At 44.2% G+C, this 17,205-nt stretch overlaps 1 protein-coding gene across 1 annotated transcript in view; it reads right to left on the bottom strand.

Annotated features, from left to right (window-relative positions):
- Fbxo11 (F-box protein 11) overlaps positions 1-13,566 on the bottom strand; it is a 78,446-nt gene extending 64,880 nt beyond the window's left edge. The window contains exon 1 of the mRNA XM_036171347.1: positions 13,468-13,566. The gene's annotated coding sequence lies outside the window, so the exon portion shown is untranslated. The remainder of the gene's footprint in view (positions 1-13,467) is intronic.
- Positions 13,567-17,205: the final 3,639 nt, after the last annotated feature.

Genomic DNA, 17,205 nt, shown 5'->3' with positions numbered 1-17,205 from the left:
AGAATCAGGGAAACCCTGCAGAAGAGGGGGAGGAAGGATTGTAGGAGCCAGAAGAGTTGAGGACACCACAACAACATGGCCCACAGAATCAACTGAGCAGGGCTCACAGAAACTGAAGAGACAAATACAGACCCTGTATGGGTCTGAGCTAGTCCTCTGTAAATAGCTTATGGTTGTATAGGTTGGTGCTCTTGTGGGACTCCTAACAGTGGGAGTGGGGGGTGTCTCTGACTCTTCTGCCTGTGCTTGGGGCCCTTTTCCACCTACTGGGTCACCTTGCCAACCTTGATATGAGGGATGTGCTAGTCTTAGTGTAACTTGTTAGGTCATGTTCGGTGGGTGTCCCTGGAGGCCTGCTCTTTTTTTTTCTTCCTTTTTTGAAGAGAAACAGAAGAGGAATAGATCTGAGGGAGAGTGGAGGGAGGAGGGGAGAGAAGGAAGACTGGAGGTAGGGGAAACTGCAGTCAGGATGTAATGTAAGAGAGGGGAAAAGAGCCATTCGGGCTGGTGGTGGCCCACACTTTTAATCCTAGCACTTGGAAGGCAGAAGCAGGTAAATCTCTGAGTTCAAGCCAGCCTGGTCTCAGAGTGAGTTCTAGGACAGGACAGCCATAGCTAGCTACACAGAGAAACCCTGTCTCACAGAACCAAACAAAAAGAAGGTGGTGGTGGGGAACAAGCACCAACATGTTTATAGTAATGTCTCTGGCATTACTCAGCTATTTTATTTTAATATCTTTAATATTTTAATATTAATTTTTAAAAATAATTTTGCTATCTGCAAAAATGAAAACTGAGGACAGAGTATTCTCCTCCACTACATTTTTGGATTATCACCCTCGGATTGAAGTGATAAAGTTTTAGTGACAATCATGAGAAGGTTTACTTGTCTTCAAAATGTCCTATCTTCCATTTCGTGTCAATTTCTTTGGGAAAATGCAACAATATGATGACATATATTGTTGTCCCTGGTTTGTGACCGTGTGTGTGTGTGTGTGTGTGTGTGTGTGTGTGTGTGTGTGTGTAGTAAATGATACACATAATAACTTTCACTGACATCTAAATACAAAAACAGTTTCTATGTTTGTCTCTAGGTTCAACTGTAGAATGGATACGTTGCAACATATTTAAACAATGTAATAAGAATGAACAGGCTAATGCTACAGCGATAAAACCCAGATACTAGAGGCAAGTAGCAAGGAACAAAGGAGTGCACACACAGTGATTTTATTTACATAAAGCTAAAAACACATGCAAGTAATCCAAAGAATTAGAAAGAGTTGGGAGTAGTAACACAAAAACCTTAAAAGGAACTTCTAGGATGCTAGTAATGTTTATTTCTTCATGTAGGTGTTATCACCTCCTTACACACCTGTCAGGAGGCATCAAACTGGACACGATTTGTGCATTTAACAACTTTGATTAAAAGTCTGAGTTTTTGTTTGTTCTTTGGTGGATTTGTTTGTTTTCCGAGACAGGGTGTCTCTGTGTAGTCCTGGCTGTCCTGAAACTAGCTCTATAGACCAGGCTGGCCTTGAACTCACAGAGATCTGCCTGCCTCTGCCTCCTGAGTGCTGGGATAAAAAGCATGAGCGACTACCACCTAGCATAAGACATTTTTTTAAAAAAGGATTAACAGGGCTGGAGAGATGGCTCAGAGGTTAAGAGCACTGACTGTTCTTCCAGAGGTCCTGAGTTCAATTCCCAGCAACCACATGGTGGCTCACAACCATCTGTAATGAGATCTGGCTCCCTCTTCTGGCCTGCAGGGATGCATGCAAACAGAACACTGCATACATAATAAATAAATAAATCTTTTAAAAAAAAGATTAACAATTATTTCTGTAATGTATATTTTCTCTCCTCTTCTCCTCACTCTGTGTGTGTGTGTGTGTGTGTGTGTGTGTGTGTGTGTGTGTGTGTGTAGAACAGACTAATGGGGCTGGGGAGATGGCTCAGTGGGTAAGAGCAGAGGACCTGGGTTCAATTCCCAGCACCCACATGGCAGCTCACAACTGTCTGAAACTCTAGTTCCAGGGGATCTGACATCCTGGAACATAACAAAACACCAATGCACATAAAATAAAAAATAAACTACTTAAAAAAAGACTCTTGATCCAAATGTCCTTTACTGGTTCAAATGATTCATCCATATGTACTACCAACTATTCCAAATCTATTTCTCTCTATCCCAATGCTTAAACCAAAATTAGTTTCGGAGAGGGAAACCTTAAGAGAACTAAAGACAGAGTGTATTCAGAAAAGCCGTGTGGAATGTACTTTTCCACTCCGATCACTGAATTTCACTTTCTGCTTCAACCTGGGCATAAAATACTAAAATACCCAGTACTCAAGATTCTTAAATGTAAATGCCCTCAGAGCATTATCAGTCACTCCCACACAACTGTGAGTTAATTCAATGGCTGCATTAACATAGTAATGTAGAGCATGTAAAAAGAAACATAATGTTTCCACAACTTCCTATATTATAAAACCACTTCGTTAAAACAGATTCAAAAGTGTTTTCTTTCTGTCTCATTAAAATAAGTCCTTGATCTTTCTTAGCTGGAAGATACAAGTTTGTACAGACCCCTGGTTTTCATTTACTTTAAACTCACTTTTACTTTGGGGGGGGGGGCAGGTAGGGGGTTTCACTATGTAGTTTTGGCTGTACTGGAACTCACTGTTGTAGCCCAGGCTGGCCTCAGAGATCCACCGGTCTTTCTTTTTATGCTTCCTGAGAGCTGGGATTACAGGCATGCACCACTATGCCCGGCTTAAACTCACTTTTTAAAGTCGGTTTTGTTTTGTTTTCTTTATCTTTTCAAAACGGTGTATGACCAGTTACATGGAAGAAATAATTACTAGTGACACATTTATACTAATTCTGTCCATCTCAGCCGGGCGGTGGTGGTGCACGCCTGTAATCCCAGCACTCGGGAGGCAGAGGCAGGTGGATCTCTGTGAGTTCGAGGTCAGCCTGGTCTCCAAAGCGAGTTCCAGGAAAGGTGCAAAGCTACACAAAGAAACCCTGTCTCGAAAAACAAACAAACAAACAAACAAAATTCTGTCCATCTTAAAACATAACAAGTAATGGTTAGGAGAGGATCAGGGTTCAATTCCCAGCACCACATAGCAGGTCATAACCATGTGCAACTCCAGGCTCAGGTGATCCAACACACTCTTCTAGTCTCCGTGGGCAACACATATGCACATGGTACACACACATACAAGCAGGTAAACACATAAAAAATAAAATAAATGAACTTTTAAAAAAGTGAATTAAAAGGTTTTATGTTCTTCCTTTCTCCAGCTACTTCCTCTTAGATATAAAACTTTTCTTAAAAATTATAATTTTGTGTGTTATTGGTGTTTTGTTTGTCTCTGTACCACATGCTCTTAACTACTTCCAGCCCCAAATTATCGTTTCTTAAAAACAACATGCCCCTATATGCATGCACTGTTATATATTATGTGTACAAGATATAAAATCAATGCACAGAAAACAGAATTTCATAAACTCTGAACACCAGGCAAGAAAGCATCTAAACCCAAGTGGAGCTGGCGAACTAGCAGACTAATCTAATTCAAATCAGATGGGTGTATCAGTTACTAAAGAAGTAACGTAAAGGGTTGAACCCACAGCATAGCCAGTTAATTCCAGATCAAAGAAAAACCTTCAACATAGATTCTGTCACAATCCAACTCAGGCATCTGGAAAAGTGTTGTTCAATCAAGGAAATAGTGAACCTAAGGTTACCATTACTATTGAAAACTAGTTCAAAGCACAAGTTCCTAACTCTAGTTTTACCCTTCAAATTTTACACTTGAAAAAAAACAACTGGAATCTGGACTAGAGAGATGGCTTCGTAGTCAAGAGCTCTTGCTGTTCTTGCAGAGGACCTGAGTTCAATTCCCAGCACCCACACTGTGGCTCACAACCATTCATAGGCACGCACACCAAGTGCACACACATACAGACAAAACTGTCATACACCAAAAAAAAAAACAAAAAAACAAACCCAGTAATCTTTCTTCTCATGAAACAAAGAATAAGATTTAAATAACCCTTCTTTTCTCATAATATAGTAGCAGTAATAGTTTTTTTTAATGTTTAGTCACCAAATAGGAGAACAGCTTTGAGTAGTCTTTCCTTCGCCACTTCTAGTCACTAACTTTCCAGTGTCCTACGTGTTAAAGAGCAGACGGTCTCAAGTTTTAGAAACTGAGAATAAGCAATAATCATACAGAACCTACACTCACTTTAACGTATCTCATTCAAAGTGTTTTAAAATAAATAAACGCAATTAGTGTCCACTTTAAAGTAAAACAAATGAAACAAATTATTTTGGATATCTGCCTAAAACCAAGTAAATTATATGAAGGAAGTTAGTTAATTTCATTTCTTTGTTCTCTAACAATAAGTTTAAGCACATCTATTATATTAACCAAAAATTAAAACAAAACAAAAATCCTCTGGTAAGGAAAGCATTCCCAGTTCATAAACCAGTTAAAATTACGTCTAACACTATTATTTAACTCACATTTTCCCCCTCCTAAAATATTTAGCTCCTGCAACCATGAGCTAAAATGGCTTCAAATTTTTTATTCTTAAGTTATATGAAATTCAGAGGAAATTAACACTTCTTTGTACAGTAATTGTTAGTGTTGTCATCAACATGCTAGGAAGGAAAAAAAAACCATGTTGGTCAAGCAGAACAGCACCTTACTAACTAGTCCACAAGTGAGACAAATTATCATTAGGTTATTTGGGAACATTTGAGCCACGTGATGCATTAACAGTACAAAACTAACATACTGACCTCGGAAAAACTAGATGAGATTAGATAAAGGGCAGATCTGCTGTAAGGGCAAGGTTAATCCTCCTCTCAACATGATGGAGGCATTCAACCAAACATGTTCTGGCCAATTCCCTTTATATGGAGTCGGTGACAAAAGTCAATCTAGAAATTCCTTTTCTGCTACCAATGAGACAGTATTATGAATGTGCCTGCAGATTACAGCACAGCACAAAGTTAATGTTTACTGTTCAATCCCTATTGCTTGTTTCCTACTTAAAAACAACAAACAAAAACAACCAAGGGCTGGAGAGATGACTCAGTGGCTAAGAGCACTTGCTGCTCTCCCTGAGGACTTAAGTTCAATTCCCAGTGCCCATGTCAGGAGGTTTACAGCCAGCTGTTAACTCTACATCCAAGGAATCCAATGCCACTGGCCTCAGCGCCTGCACTCATGTGCACACACCTACATATACACACATCTACATAAAAAAATAAAGGGGCTAGAGAGATGGCTCAGAGATTAAGAAAACTGACTGCTCTTCCAAAGGTCCTGAGTTAAATTCCCAGCAACCACATGGTGGCTCACAACCATCTGTAATGAGATCTAGTTCCCTCTTCTGGTCTGCAGGCATACATGCAGACAGAACACTTTATACATAATAAATAAATAAATCTTTAAAAAAAAAAACAAAAAAACCCTCTGAATTTAAAAAAAAAAAATAAATCTAAAAACTAATTCACGCTGGGCAGTAGTGGCACATGCCTGTAATCCCAGCACTCGGGAGGCAGAGGCAGGTGGATCTCTGTGAGTTCCAGGCCAGCCTGGTCCACAAAGCCAGTCCCAGGACAGCCTCCAAAGCTACAGAGAAGCCCTGTCTCAAAAAACAAAAAACAAAAAACAAAAAAACCAAACAAACAAACAAACAAACCAAACTAATTCAATCTACTATATTTAAGATTACTTATTTACAATTAAAAAAAAAAAAAGTGTAACTGGGGCTAAAGAGACAGGCTTAGCAGTTAAGAGCACTTCCTGCTCTTGCAGAGGACCCAGGTTCAATTACCAGCACCCATATAGCAGCTTACAGCCATCTGTCACTTCAGTTCCAGGAGATTCAATGCCCTCTTCTAACTTTCATGGACATCAAGCATGCACATAGTGCACATACATACATGTAGGTAAAACAGTCATAAAATAAATACATCCATTAAAGAAAAAAGAAAAAAAAAAATCAGTGTTGCTCAATTTATACCAAATCATCTAGATCAAAACTTCTGGATCTACCAAAGTCTTTAATGTCTCACAGGCACTTATTTTCTTGTACCTAATTTTGACAACTGATCAGAACCTCCTTTTAAAAATTATCTGAAAGACTTGTCATTACTGAGCGATCATCATATGTACATATCATAGGTCCTCTGTATCTTCATTCTTACATTTTGGTATAGTTCAAGTGCTCACCTCTCCTCAGACTATAAAGTAAGGCACAGCAGTGTGCTGCTTGCCCTCTACAGCTAAGCCTGTCGCACTATGCTGCCTATCTGTCAACCCTTCTATTTTATGTTTCCCTAATTTTGTTTCCAATGGACAACAAATGCAATTTGAGGAGTACCACCTTGTCACTAATCTGAGTTACTCATTTGGAAGAATGTAATTCAAGCTAATAAAGTGAAATGGAAAGTAAAAATCAGAATTCTTCAGAGACAGGTACAACAGATTTAACAAAGTAAGAGTCACTTATTAGTGACAGAGAAACAGGAAGTCAAGAACTCTTACACTGAAATGACCCACAGGCTGCTTATTTTCCTTCCTTCTTTTGTTTCAGTATAAAACTCTGCCTGGCCCAGAACCCCCGAGATCAGCCTGCTTCTGCCTTCGGAGTGCTCACATTAAAGGCACACGAAGCTACCATGCCAGACCTTAAGTAAGCTATTTCCAACATTAAGAAAAAACTAAGTCACCAAATGACTAACCTACATAGCAAGCTCTACGACAGCCAGAGCTACAGAATAAAGACCCTGTTTCAACAAAACAAAACAATCTGGAGAGGCAACTGCATCCACACTGAAAACTGTCGTGTGTATAAGCCTCTCCTTATTACTACTCCAGATAACAGTGCGGCAGTCTGCACAGCACTTCACTTGCATTATTATGAGTAACCCAGAGACGACTTCTTGTCCTTGGAAGGAAGGACACATGAAGCTTATATGCAGATTCTGTACTAGGCCATTTCGTAGAAGAAACTTTAGAAAGACCCAGATTTTGGTATAGGGTCTTACAACAGGCCCCTCCCTCAGGACACTGCAGGATGAACCTTGAACTCTGCCAAATGTGAGGTGTGGAAGGCAGGCCTCACTACTGGACAGGACCTGCTGGGGCTTCTTGTCTACCCAACCGACTCCCAAGCTAGGTGGCCTTTCCTTGGGTTTGCCAGAGTCTCAAAGAGCGTCAAAGAAAGAAAGAAGTACAATGACAGCCTGGAGGCCTCACCAGCACAGCTTTGACATTACCGCTTGGTACTCCTCGGTGTCTAAGCTTTGGGAACACGGTCTCCCTTAAGAAAGGAATAAAGCACAACACTCCTCTCGTGGGAGCTCTTGTGAGCGTTATGTCACTAAATAGTGTCCCAGGCACTTAATTCCTCAAAAAAGGAAAATCATACTTTGGATCCAAAAATAGGTCTCAGAGGTTCCTTCTATAAGCCAAAACAGTCACAGAGAATGTACACCCTGCACACGTGACCAGAGTCCACAGTCACAGATGACATTTTTATCGTGCAAGTATGAGAATAAAAATAATTTTTCCTTTCTTTCTTTCTTTCTTTCTTTCTTTTCTCTTTTCATTTTGTTTTATTTTGTTTTGTTTTGGTTTGGTTTTTCGAGACAAGAGTTTCTTTGTGTAGCTTTGGACCTGTCCGAGAACTCACTCTGTAGACCAGGCTGGCCTCAAACTCAGAGATCCATCTGCCTCTGCCTACCAAGCGCTGGGATGTGCCACCACCAGGCTAAGACTAAACTTTTGTGCTATGAACTTATTTCAGATGATAAATAGCAACATCTACTAATATACAGAATTAGTACATTTCTTGAATAATACTTTATAGTTAAAATTTCAGCACCTAAAACTGTCATTTTCTTTCCCACATACTAGAAATTACCACTACTTTTAGAAACTTCTATATAAATATATTTACACAACTCAAATTTTCTTATAACATCATCATGATGGAAAAGCTAGGAAGAGTGACTGATTGCAAGTAGAATTTAGGAGGTGAAGGCACATATAAAAAGGGACTTTCAGGGCTGGCTGAATGGCTCAGTGGCTAAGAGCACATATTGTTCTTGCAGAGAACCCAAGTCCAGTTCCCAGCACCTACATCAGGCAGTTCACAACTGCTTGTTTCTCCAGCTCTGGGGGATCTGACATTCCTCTGACCTCATACACAGACATTTACAAGTAAACCCAAATAAATAAAAATATCTAATAAAAAAGGGAATTGAATTTTAAACTGTGCACATGTATTAACTATTTTTATTTGAGTCTTGCTTTGTAGCCCAGGCAAGCCTACATACAAATCATGATCTTGTCTGCCTCCCTACAGCTGGGATTATAAGAATGGGTCAATCATATCCAGTTTAAATAAATAAATTTTAGCATAGAAAAAGTACTGGTTAACCAGGTATGGTGGTTTGAATTAGAACGCCCCCCATAGGCTCATGTTTCAAAGTTTAGTCCCTAGTTGGTGGACCTGTCTGAGAGAGGTGTGGCCTTGTTGGAGGAAGTATGCCATGGGAGACTAGCTTTGAGGTTTCCAAAGCCCACACCATTCCTAGTTAGCTCTCTCTGCCTGGTGTTTGTAGAACAATATGTAAGTGCTCAGCTGTTGCTCTAGTGCCCTGCCTGCTGCAATATTACCCACCATGACTGTCATGGACTCTAAACCTCTGAAGCTATAAGCCCCAAATAAACTCTTTTATAAGTTGCCTTGGTCATAGTACCTTACCATAGCAACAGAAAAGTAACTAAGAAACTGAGCATGGTGGTACTGGATCCCAGTGCTTGGGAGCTAGTGGCAGGCTCTGCGAGTCCCAGTCCATCCAGGGATATGTGGTGAGACAGTGGGGGTTTTTTGTTTGTTTTTTTTTTAAAAAGGGGGGGCTAGAGAGATGGCTCAGCCGTTAAGAGCACTTGCTACTCTTTAGGACCCAAATTCTATTCCCAGAACCCTTGTCAAGTGGCTCATAACTACCAGTACCTACTCCTGGGGATCTGACACCCTCTTCTGTATTCATACATGTACATAACCCATATACACACATACAGTCACACACACCTACACAGAGAGAAATGTTATTAAATAAAATTTTTTTAAAAAAACTACTAGTTAGAATACCTATATAGCACATCTGCAGATTTGCTTTCCCTGTATTTCTAGAGAAAGTAGAAAATAGGTTTGAAGAATAAAGAGGATGAACTCTGTGGGACAGGTTGCAAGAGCTAAGTCCTTTTTAGAATTTTAGAACAAACATGCATGCTTAAACAAAGGAAATGAATTCAGTATGCTAAACCTCCACTGCCTCGTTCGTTCACTATTCTTAGGAGTCAGGAGATGCAAACAACTCAAGAACCTATCAACTGATGAAGACCAGGTACGTACATACACACGCATACACATTTTTCAGAGAGAAAGAGGGATGAAATCTGTTGTTTTTATGATGCTAAGTGAGACAAGCCAAGCACAGAAAGACAAATGGATGTGTGGAACTTCAAAAGTTGACCTCACTGCTGCAGAATTAGCGACACACCAGGAGAGCTGGAGGAAGGTGGGTCAGCACACTGTCACAGGAAGAGAACTGAGCTCTACTGTTATGGTAGGGTGACTACAGAGAACAGTAATGTACTACGGATCTCAAAAAACTAGAAGGACTGTTTTTAATCAGAAAGAAATTATAAATATTCAAGGAGAGATATATTTGATGCTTATCCTGATCTGAACTTTACGCATGATATATACAAGTACTAAAACTGAGTATCCCATAAATATGTAAATTAAAAGTATAAAGGCTGGAGAGATGATGGTTCAGCGGTTAAAAGCACTGACTGCTCTTCTAGAGGACCTGGGTTCAATTCCCAGCACCCACATGGCAGCTCACAACTGTCTGTAACTCCAGTTCCGGGGGATCTGACACCTTCACACCAATGCACATAAAATGAAGTTAAATAAACACACACACACACACACACACACACACACACACACACACACACACACACTGTATATGATATAGCCTGGCATGGCAGTGCATGCCTTTAATCCCAGAACTCAGGAGTCAGTGGCAAGTGGATCTCTGTGAGTAGGTCGTCAGCCTGGTCTACATAGTGAGTTCCAGGCCCATCAGAGCTACCAAGGAGAACCCCTAAGTAAACAAGTGAAAGATATGAATAAACCAAACAAACAAAATCCAATACCAAATGTCTTCCAATTTCATTAAATCATGGAATACATTATCCAACTGTGACTACATGGAACACAAATTTTCTTCTAGTTTTTAGTAGTATGCGAAATCCCAAACTAAAAACTTTCAGATTAAAACAAAAAGCCTATTAGAGCACAGTTCTGAATGGTAGACCATTTCAGATTGCATGATAACTTCCCAAGAAGCATGCTGGCTTCCTCTCCCAGTGTAGCCTATTAGAAATTCTCCAGGTAAGTGGCATAGAATCCTGCTAAGATGCCACCGGTTTCTACTGCACTTCAAATACTAGTCATGACATACAAGAGAAAATGTATGTGTACAAAACAGACCAATACACTTATTTGTAGATACATATTTAATAGCACTGCCAAGAATTTTTTATTCTAGTTAAACTTGTGGATAAAAAAGCAATCTGAAGGAATTTTTGTTTGAAAAATGTCTTTAACTGTATTACAACTAAAAAGCTTACAGTACATCTTCATATGAAGTCAATTATGCACAGATTTAACTAATTTGTCTAAAAACTAATTCTCACTTTGATTTACTCCCTGAACCACTATTATCTAACTCTAACCAAGACTAATATAAGTTACATACTCATCAGACTTAAAGAAAAATAAACCATAAACACATTAGCTTTAGTTCCCTAATCCCCATATAAAATCATTTATAATTTTATTATTTGTTTATTTATGTGTGTATATCTATGGTGGTATATAAGGTCGGAAAAATCACCTAAGGGAGTTGATCCTCTCCTTCCACTATGTGGGTCTCAGGATGGAACACTCAGGTAGGTCATCAAGGCTTGGTGACAAGCTCCTTTATCCACTGAACCATTTTTCTAGCCCCCTTATAAAATTACTAATCATAGTTACTATATTCCTAAATGAGTGTTAATATATTCTTAAACTAGAAATAATCTGTATACTCTCTAAAACTTTTTAAGTACATTTTAAAATGTAATAAAAATGCCAATCTTTCAACGAATGTTTGCACAAGCCTAGCAAAATCTTCACTATTTTAGTCTTAATTTATCTTAATGTTTTCATTTTGAGGCCATATATTTGCCTGCTGAAAGCCTCACACCAGTCTCCCCCAAGGCTAACCAGCAAGTCCTTATCCCCTGTGTACCAATACTGAAGCTCAAAAACAGTTCCTACTCCTACAACACAGCAACAACCCCAGTGCACTTCAATTACTGTTTGGTTAAGTACATAATGAAGCCGCGATCCGAGAACATCTTTGTCAGTGTCTGAACAACAATAAAAAGAAAACTGACACTCTGGTATGTGACCATCAATGACCAAGATGTAGGTAGAAATGGACTTTGGTAACTAATAATTCAGAATAAATGAAGGCAATGCCCAGGGTCTACCTCAACTAGATCGGAAACTAGAACAAGTCGTGAGCCGGGAATGCAGAATAAACGTTTAAAAACACACAATGGAAGTGAATTGAGTGTTGCTGACACTTTCAGTGATCTCCTATTAACAGATCAGGACATCAGGCTGACTGTAACGACAGAGTCCTTAACATTAAACACGTAACATTTCAATTCTGCTTGTTTCCCCTAATGTCAATTCTAGAAGACCTAGTAATTATTTGAATGGAACACGGTACAACTCTGGTATGTGTAAGCGAAAGGTAACCATGAGATACATTTTTTTTAATTTGTCATAAATTGGTAAACGTATCAAAGAATCGCTAAAACATTTTTACCAACCATGTTGCAAAAGACCTCTAGTTGGCTGGAAACATCCCCTTCTTTCAAACAACATACAGCAAACTGCTTTCTCAAAGACTATTGTAACAGTGACTAATGCAAACCTTTTACACTTGTTTTTCAAACTAACAATTTCCTTCACCTAATAAATATTTTGATCAAACACAATGAAACAGTTAAGGAAAGAATGTACAATCTAAAAAATACATTTAAAACGCAGTCTCCTTAATCAAAGGAGGTGTGACAACCAACGCAAAGCATGAAAAATTAACCTTAATCCGCCAACCAAAACACGCAAAATGTCTCCTAACAAGTCTCCTCCTTTAAACAACCATACACAAAAATACCGTGCTGACTTACACCCACTGCAAGCAGCTCATTAATAGACTAGTTATGTTCAGAGATCAAGGTGCCAACACTCTCATCTCACAAACCTCTCCAAATAACCACATCATCCAGGCAAAGCCGAACATTATTTTTGCTAAAGCAGGAATCCAACCCCAGGGAGCCTCAGCCCTTAGACAATGGTGGTTACCAGACAGCGCAGCACAGTTGGGTCCAAATGACACATTTCACTAGGCCTTGGTCACAACACACGCGCGCCCGCGCGCGCGACTCTACATACAGACACACACACAGGATCCCAAGGGGCCGGTTCTACGACAGGGGTGCTCAAACCCACCAGGAGATAGAGGGGAAGCACCACGGCGTAGTGGGGAGGAGAGGAGAGGAGAGGGGGACGGCACAGCGGAAGGGTAACTGCACCGCACACGAGGGAGGGGGCTGGAAATGGCCGATGGCTTCTATATTTATTTATTTAAAGGTATTGATTTAACGGGTCCTTCCCAGGGGCTCTGTAACTAAAGGCAAACTGCGCAGCAAACATCGTGGGGTTGGGAGAGCGGCCGCGGCTCCCCCTGCCCCGTGACCTGGGGGGGTGTCGGGGGGGGAGCCGCACAAGTTCCCTAGCCGGAGCCGCGGACCACTCGGGTGCCCCTCTCCCCCTCCTCCAGGGCAGGGGGGAGCCCACAGAGAAGGGGAAAACAAGTTCCCCAGCCAGCCTCACCGCCCCACGCTGCCAGCCGTCCCCCCACCTACCACGAGAAAGGGGGAGCCCAGACCGAGCCAGGCGGCAGAAAGGGGGGAAATCCCACCCTCTGCCCGCCCCCGGCCGCCAACACACTCCCGTGGGGTGGGGAGCCAGCCGGGAAGCCCCAAGGAGGGGTGGGGACGGAGGGTGCCGGCCCCGAAACCAAACAAAGCGCGGCCTGAGCCGCAGCCCGGGCGAATCGCGCAGCCGCGGCTTTTCCTGCCGGCCAGGCCGGGCCAGGCCGGGGCCCAAGCGAACACTGCGGCACGGTGGGACCCGCCTCCGCTCGGCCTCCGTCTCCCACCCCGGGCGCGCCGCCGCCGCCCCCGCCCGGCCTCCCCGCCCGCCCGGCCGGGTCCCGAGCGCGGCCTTACCCCTCTCGCCGGCGTTGTTCCGCTCCTGAGGCGGCGGCGGAGGCGGCGGTGGCGGCGGCGGCGGCTGCTGCTGTGGCGGCGGCGGGGGCTGCTGCTGCTGCTGCTGCTGCGGTGGCGGCGGCGGCGGCGCCTGCTGCTGCTGCTGCTGCGGCTGCTGCTGCGGCTGCTGGGGCGGCTGCGGCGGCTGGGGCTGCTGAGGCGGCTGCGGCGGCGGCTGCTGCGGGGGCTGCTGCTGCTGTTGCTGCACCGGGCGCGGCCGCGACACTCGCCTGGGTCTCCGGTTGGCGGCTCGGACGGAGTTCATTTGCCGGGCTGAGGTGGCGGCGTTGGCGGAGGGACACACACACACTCACGCGCACACGCACCGCGAGCTCCGGGGGCCGGGGAAGGGGGTGGGGAGCGGGAAGGAGCAGGGGCGGCCGGGGGATGAGGGGACAGGGGGGCCCGGGGCGGGCGTGAGCCCCCGGGTCCGCGGGGAGGGCCGGGGTACACAGCCGGAGCTCGAGCGAGGCCGGCCGGCCAGGCCTGGCGCACGGGCAAGGCCGAGGCCGCCGGGCGGGGCGGCCGCGAGGGACGCAGACAGAAAGACGGGGCCGGGCGAGAGAAAGAAAGAAAGGGCGTCCGTCCGCCTGGGGAGCCCGAGGCGAAGCGCGGCGGCGGCGGCGGCGGCGTCTGCGGCCGAGCAGACGAGCCGGGCCCGCCGACTCCCGAGCGGCGTCTCCGGCGGCGGCGGCGGCGGCGGGGGGGAGTGGGCGGGCGGGCGATCTCGGAGAGGGCGAGCGGGGCGGGAGCGCGCGGGGGGCGCCCGGCTCCTCCGTTCCTCTTCCTCCCCCCACACCCCCTGAAAGAGCGCCCTGCGAGGAATTTTCTCTTTCTTCGGCCTCTTCTCTCTCCTCCGCCCCCCCTCCTCAGCGAAGGGGAAATGAGTGTAAAGGGAGGAGATAGGGGCAAAAAGAGGCGTCGTCGTTCCTCCTCCTTAAAGGAGCCTTTCCTCCTCAGCCCCAGCGCCGCCGCCGCCGCCGCTGCTGCTCCGTGGCAGGAGGAGCCATTGACACCGCCGGAGCCTCCACTCTAGCCTAGTCGGTCCCTCCCCGCCGTGGGGCTGGCCGGGGGGCGCGGGGGAGGGCCGGGGGGCGGCGGGGGAGGGGCGGGGGGCGGGGACCGGGGGGCGGGGATTCCGGCCGGACCTGACCAATGGGGAGCGCCCGTACAGTCTGCGGGCCAATGGGGCCTCCTCTCTTATCGCGAAGTCCCTTCCTCCAACGCCCTGTTTCCTCTCTCGGGTTTCCTCCTTCCCCCGCGGAGGAGGAGGAAAGAGGAAAGGGGGAGTGTGGCAGGGCGGGTGATAATGGGGAGGTATCGGGGCATATAATGGAGCTGGGGGTAGGCGAAGGAGCGCCGGTACGTAGCGAAGATTCTGGGAGAGGAGGTGCTCGGAAGAAAGGGCGGGGGCCGCTGATGTAATTGGGAGAAGTGATTAATCCTGTATTTTGCCGGTTCAGCCTCCCTCCACCCCAGCCTTCACCTGGTTTTCTTAAACGGAAAGTGGAGTGAGGGAGTCTGTCTTTGGTAACTCGGCATTTCTGTGCTCGGGAGGTTCTAACTCTGAGCTGTAGGGAGCGCCACAGGCTCTGTGCCCTTTAGCCCGGCTCGGGGTAAAAAACCTTAGAGACCTGCTGGGACTGAGCTGAAAGCTTGGAAGTTTAGAGTCGGTTCCAGTTTCTGTCACCCAGACCAAACCAGAATGTTTTAGATCTTGGCCAGCTTTTGGAAAAGTGATCTACATAATGTTCCAGAAGAAATAAATGTGTGAAGATTGTGTTCGTGATTGACTATTTCATTGTTTTTTTAGGTCCCACACACTAAAAAAAAAAAAAAAAAAGAGAGAGAAACTCCCAAGAGGAATTATCTTTTGTATCTGTATCTGGTCCCCTTAGCATAATCTCTCCCCAAGGAAATCGTGTTTCTCTTCCCTGGCTGCCGTTGTGATGGCTGAAAATGTACTCTTCTCACTATTTATTCATTCTGGCATAGCTACTGCTTTACCTCTGGGTTCCCTTATTTTCAGAGCTTTCAGTGATTTCCTCCTTGAATTTCATTGATTGCTTTCTAGGCTTAAGATAGATAAGACATTACAAAGCTTGATGGAAGCGAGACGGAGAGCGAGAAAAGTGAACCCTGAGAGAAGGTCAAGGAGAGGAGCCGATGTTGTGCTGTGTGAGACCCCGATGCCTTATGTGACTCTAGAGTATCAGACATCTCGCCTGCCATTTAACTAAAACTTTACCATATGATGTACTATTGTTATTTTTCTTTTTTGTTTGGGTCATGTGATTTTTGAAAATGGAGAGACCCTTGAATATAATCTTTTCAAAACCTATTATGTGAAGACAGCTATTTGAAAAATGGCTTGAGGTGCTAGAAAGATGGCTCATCCCTTAAGAGCACTGGCTGCCCTTCCAGAGGACCCAGGTTCAATTCCCAGCACCCACATGGCAGATCACAACTGTCTGCAACTCCAGTTCCAGGGCACCTGTCATCTGGCCTCTGAAAGCGCCAGGATGCACGTGTTGCACAGACATGCAGGCAAAACATCTATACTCTTAAACTTAATTTTTTTTTTTTTTTTTTTTTTTTTTTTTTTTTTTTTTTGCCGGAGCTGAGGACCGAACCCAGGGCCTTGCGCTTGCTAGGCAAGCGCTCTACCACTGAGCTAAATCCCCAACCCCAATTTTTTTTTATTAAAAAAAAAAAAAAACAGCTTGAGTTATGCATGAGAAGCTCATGCCTATAACCTCAGGATTTTGAAGCCTGAAGCAAAAGAATGTCAAGTTGTAGGCCATCCTGGACTGCATAATAAGGGCCACCTCTAAGTAAATACATTAATAAATATTAAAAATGTTATGGTTAACTAGGTAAAAATAAACATTGGTACTTAGCTTAAATAAACATTGAGGGAAGAGAGGCGGGCGGTAGTGGCGCACACCTTTGATCCCAGAACTGAGGAAACAGGCAGGCAAGTCTCTGTAAGTTTGAGGCCAGCCTGGTCTACGGAGCTAGTTCTAGGACAGCCACGGCTATTACACAGAAACCCTGTCTCGAAAAAGAAAAAATATTCTGCTCAGCAAGTACACAGGGTTCCTCCGATGTAAACATAGTACGTAAGGTACTACAGAAAATACCAAAGGCCAAGCCTCAGCCGTGATGAGTTTGAATTCTGTTGTAATAGAATTGAAGATTTATTCACATTAATCAGATGTAGAAACGGTAGCTTATTTCCTCTGATTTTTATTTCGTGTGCGTACGTGTGTATGTGTGTGAGCACATGTGTGTGATGGCCGTGTGAAGGGACAACTCACAGGCAGAGTTGGTTCTCTGCCGTCGTGGGTTCTGAGGGCCAAACTGTCCCTGTCTCCTGTCCATTTTACCCTCAGCTCCATGCAGCTCTACATCTTCTACATAAATACCACCATTTAGATTTTGTTTCACAATTTGCTTATTCCAAAGTATGTTTGAGAATAAAGTTACGGAGGCTGTCTTCTGCATATCCTAGATTTCTGAATCAACTGTTATCTGGCCAGTGAGGGCAACGTGCCTTGTTTATAACATAGCAGTTCTTGTTTTCTTGTGACAGTTTCCCAATACATAAAAATTAAGTGTTCTAAGAAAAGGAACACCCCTCCTTCCTTCCAGACAGGGTCTCACTATGTGGTCTGGGATGACCTGGAACCTTACCAT

This window comes from Onychomys torridus, chromosome 21 (genome assembly GCF_903995425.1).
Source record: "Onychomys torridus chromosome 21, mOncTor1.1, whole genome shotgun sequence".
Taxonomy (NCBI): domain Eukaryota; kingdom Metazoa; phylum Chordata; class Mammalia; order Rodentia; family Cricetidae; genus Onychomys; species Onychomys torridus.
Note: the sequence above shows the minus strand (reverse complement) of the source record. Positions and strands in the feature narration are given on the sequence as shown.